Raw genomic sequence first — 4,733 nt, 5'->3', positions numbered from 1 at the left:
GGTTAGACTCAGTGAGGGTACGTGTCACAAGTTGTTCTTACTGCTTCCTCATGGCCACTGAGGATGCCGCCTTTTTTAACCCGGACTCTGTATCAGAAGAACATCTTAATCTTTGCTCTCTCTCTTCACCCCGGTCCGTAAATATAATCGTGCATCACATTCAGCGACGTTCCTCTAAATGAGGGGCTCGTATTACGTAAAGGTCCAGGAAAACAGGGGCCTAAATAAAGCCATGGCTCCAGCTCTGTATGCACATCACTGGCCTCCCATGTGGGGTAGGGGGAATGCAGCACACGTGGCTTCTGGGGCCCGCGTATTCCAGAGAGACTGTGGCTACTGTGTACGCCAAATTATAATTCAGTGCATATTTATTGAACCTTCAGTGCTGGGCCTGCCTTCTAGTCAAGAGACTGAACCAAACAAGGGAATAAGAGATGAAATGCATAGTGGTCACTCTTCTGGCGAGGGTCCCATCTGTCTCTTTCCAGCCCCATTTCATGTGCCTGCCGAGTGGCTGCTTTCAGTCACCCAGCGAGTGTGTGGTGGACGCAATGAAGTGTTATCTCTAAGGAACTCACTCTCCAGTTCAGGAGAAAAGGTGTGTAAAATAAAATAAATATATTTTAAATTTAAATATATTTTATAATATATAAATATAATATTTATATATAATATAATGAATTTAAATATATTTTATATAATATAATGAATTTAAATATATTTTAAAATATATTTTAGGGGCGCCTGGGTGGCTCAGTGGGTTAGAACCTCTGCCTTCGGCTCTGGTCATGATCCCGGGGTCCTGGGATCGGGCCCCGCATTGGGCTCTCTGCTCAGCGGGGAGCCTGCTTCCTCCTCTCTCTCTGCCTGCCTCTCTGCCTAGTTGTGATCTCCGTCTGTCAAATAAATACATAAAATCTTTTAAAAAATGTATTTTAAATTTAAATATAAAATAAAAGAACTAGCGACCAACACAAGCTCATATAGAATCAAGCACTAGGGTGTGGTGACAAGGGCACGAGTTTGGACTGGAAGGTCAGAAGGAGGTAGAAGGTGGCCGGGGTCCAGTTAGAGAGGGTCTTCTGTGGGAGAAGGAACCTTAGGGGCTGGCCCTTGCGTGAAGGCCTGCATGGATGCAGAGGAAAGGAAAGGGGGCAATGCAGACCGGAAAACAGATGCGCTCCCACAAAGCCCAGAGGGAGAAGGAAAGCGCTCTGTGCGTTTGTTTCTCTTCGTCCTTCCTGTATATTTTTTTCCTGCTGCTTCCTCCACTAGAGCTCCTCCCACTCCAGCTCATAGGCTGCAAATTTATAGAAGAACCGCTTGCGTCGGACACCATCTGTTCAGGGAACGTTTTGTACCTCCTCTCCCAACTTTGGAGGGAGGAAAGGATGAACTGTATTTAAGGAGGGAAAGATGGGAGCATTAAGGAGAAATGTGCGCTTTTCTTTCCTTTCCCTTCCTCTTCTTCCCAAAGGATGCGGACGTAAGGTGTTCGCTGGGGCCGGACCTCCGTGGTGTGGGGAGGGAGGGTTGGCTGTATGTGTCAGATCTCAAGTAAGGCGAAGAGGGCCACCACCCAAGGAGAGGCATGACCGACACTGGAGTCAGAGCCCCTGAGGGTGAGGGGTGTCCCTAAACAGAGCGGCCCCATGTGTGTGTCAGAGTCTTGAACCTGATGACCAAAGCGTCTACACACGAGGGCAGTGGGATATGGGATATCAGAGCCTGAGCAGAGAGGAAAGCATCTGTAATGGAGAAGGAGTGATGGCAGAGACAAGGAATGGGTCCCATCAACAAGTATATCAAGTTTTCTCACCCTTGGGTGAGGGAGTCACGAACATGGAAAAGAAGAAAACAAAAATGAACAACGTGGTGTTCTGTTGCGAGCGGATATCGTCGTAATGAAGTGTGGTTTGCAAGATCGGAGAGGTAGACAGACTGGATGGATAGATAGCAAAATAAACATAGATGTATTTATGTGTGTATGTGTTGTGGCAGACAGACTCGAGGATGGCCTCCTTGCCTCTATTACTCAGTAAGGTGATTGTAGCAGGGAGCTCCTAAGATGGTCTTAGTCATCCATACTTCTGGGCATTCAAGCATTTGTGTAAGTCCCTCCGCTTGAGTGTGGCAGGACCTATGACCGGCTTCTAACCGATACAATACAGCAAAGATAATAGGGTGTGATTTCTGTGATCATGCTCTCTAAGATGGTCATGTCTGTCTTGTTTAGAGACTCTCTCCCTCGCTGGCTTGGATGAAGCACGCTACGACGTTGCCAGTGGTTCTAGGGAGGAGGTCACGGGGCAAAGAACTGAGCGCAGCTTTCCAGCCAACAGCCTGACTGAGAAACGGAGGCTCTTTGCCACCCTATGAGCTTGGAACTGGGTCCTTCCCCAGCTAAGCCTGGAGAGAAGATCAGAAACCCCAGGCACTTTGCGAGACCCTCAAGGAGAAGAGCCAGCTCAGCCATGCCAGGATCTCTGACCTGGGAAACTGTGAGATAGTAAGTGTGTGTTGGGGTAAGTGGCTAAGTTTGTGATATTTGTTACACAGCAGTAGATAACTAGTACACACGTGTAGTATGTACACCTTAGCTGTCACTGAGGAGGACTGAGAGCAACAACACTCCCCCAAATCTGGGCTTCAAATGTCATTTCCAACTAAAAGGAACTGTGGTGGGCTCCTTGCTGGCTCCATTGGTTGAGCATCTGCCTTCAGCTTGAGTCATGATCTCGGAGTCCTGGGACTGAGCCCTGTGTTGGGCTCCTTGCCCAGAAGGAAGTCTACTTCTCCCTCTGCCTGCCGCTCTCCTGGCCTGTGCACTCGCTCTCTCTGTCTCACTGTCAAACAAATAAAACCCTTTAAAAAAAAAAATTAAAAATAAATAAATAAAAGGATGTATGGCTTTTTGGAGAAACGACTGATTGCAAACCCGCAGGACAGAAAGTACAAGATGAGTCTGGAACATCTTCTTGGGCAAGAGAGTAAGAAAATGCTCAAGGAAGGATGGGGACGTGTTGGAAGGACATAGGGTTCCCACTAGTCAAATCAAGGGTACTTTGAGCATCAAAATAAATTATAATATTGTGGTTTATGAACCTATTGAATAAAATGGGAAGCCATGTGTTGATAGATATATAAATAATGAATGTATGAATGGGAAGTTTAATAAGGGATGAAATGAAATATTTAACTCATGTCAAAATACTTCCCCACAAGGGGCATCTGGGTGGCTCAGAGGGTTAAGCCTTTGCCTTCAGCTCAGGTCATGATCTCAGGGTCCTGGGATCGAGCCCCTCATCGAGCTCTCTGCTCAGCAGGGAGCCTGCTTCCTCCTCTCTCTCTGCCTGCCTCTCTGCCTACTTGTGATCTCTCTCTGTCAAATAAATAAATAAAATCTTAAAAAAAATTTCCCCACAAAATGTTAATAAATGATAAAGAGGAAAAGAGTAACTAACCGTAGAGCAGAGAAGTCTGGCAGATACCACCTTGATTAAATGATCAAAGGCAACATCATCGTTAGTGGGAGTCATAGAAATCATGCGATGCCTGACAAAATGCACACGGAGAAGAACACAGAGACATTTGTATGTTATTCTTTTTTTAAATTTTTTTAAAGATTTTACTTATTTATTTGACAGAGAGAGAGATCTCTCTCAGACAGACAGAGGTAGAGAGGCAGGCAGAGAGGTGGGGGAAGCAGGCTCCCCGCTGAGCAGAGAGCCCAATGCAGGGCTCGATCCCAGGACCCTGAGATCATGACCTGAGCCAAAGGCAGAGGCTTTAACCCACTGAGCCACCCAGGCACCCCTGTATGTTATTCTTGCCCAGGTGCATAACCTGAGTCTTCTCAGGAGGAAGCACCAGACAAACCCAAACTGGGGGTTACTATTAAAAAATAACAGGGAATAAATAAAAAGGTGTGAGGGTCAAGAACATCAAAGAGACTGAGGAACTGGCCCATGACTATGGAAACATGACAATTAACTGCGACATGTGGTTCTCATCTGGATCCTTGGGCTGTAAACAATATTATTGGGCCGACGGTCCAAACTTGAATAGGTATGGTGATTAGGTGGTAGTAATGCATTCGTGTTTCTTTCTTTTTTTCCCTTAAAGATTTTATTTATTTATTTATTTGACAGAGAGAGACTCAGCAAGAGAGGGAACACAAGCAGGGGCAGAAGGAGAGGGAGAAGCAGGTTTCCTGCCAAGCAGGGAGCCCGATGCGGGGCTCGATCCCAGGACCCTGAGATCAGGACCCGAGCTGAAGGCAGATGCTTAACGACTGAGGCACCCAGGCATCCCTGAATTCATGTTTGTTTCCTGATCATGATGGTCCTACTTTGGTTGTGTAGAAGAGTGTATTTGTGGGAGTTTTACACTAAAGTATTAAGATATAATAGGGCATTATGTCGGCAGCTTATTATCAAATGGCCCAGTAAAAAAAAAGGAAAAGTTCTTTGTGCTGTATTTCCAACTTTCCTGTAACTCTGTGACTTTTTCTTTCTCTCTTTCTTTTTTATAAAATGTTTTATTTATTTATTTGAGAAAGAGAGAGGGCACAAGCTGGGGGAGAGACGGAGGGAGAAGCAGACGCTCCACTAAGCAGGGAACCCAATGTGGGGACCCCAATATCATGACCTGAGCCAAAGGTAAACGCCTAACCGACTGAGCCACCCAGGCACCCCACTCTGTGCCTTTTTCAAAATAAATAAATAAATAAA

This window comes from Mustela erminea, chromosome 4 (genome assembly GCF_009829155.1).
Source record: "Mustela erminea isolate mMusErm1 chromosome 4, mMusErm1.Pri, whole genome shotgun sequence".
Classification (NCBI taxonomy): domain Eukaryota; kingdom Metazoa; phylum Chordata; class Mammalia; order Carnivora; family Mustelidae; genus Mustela; species Mustela erminea.
Note: the sequence above shows the minus strand (reverse complement) of the source record.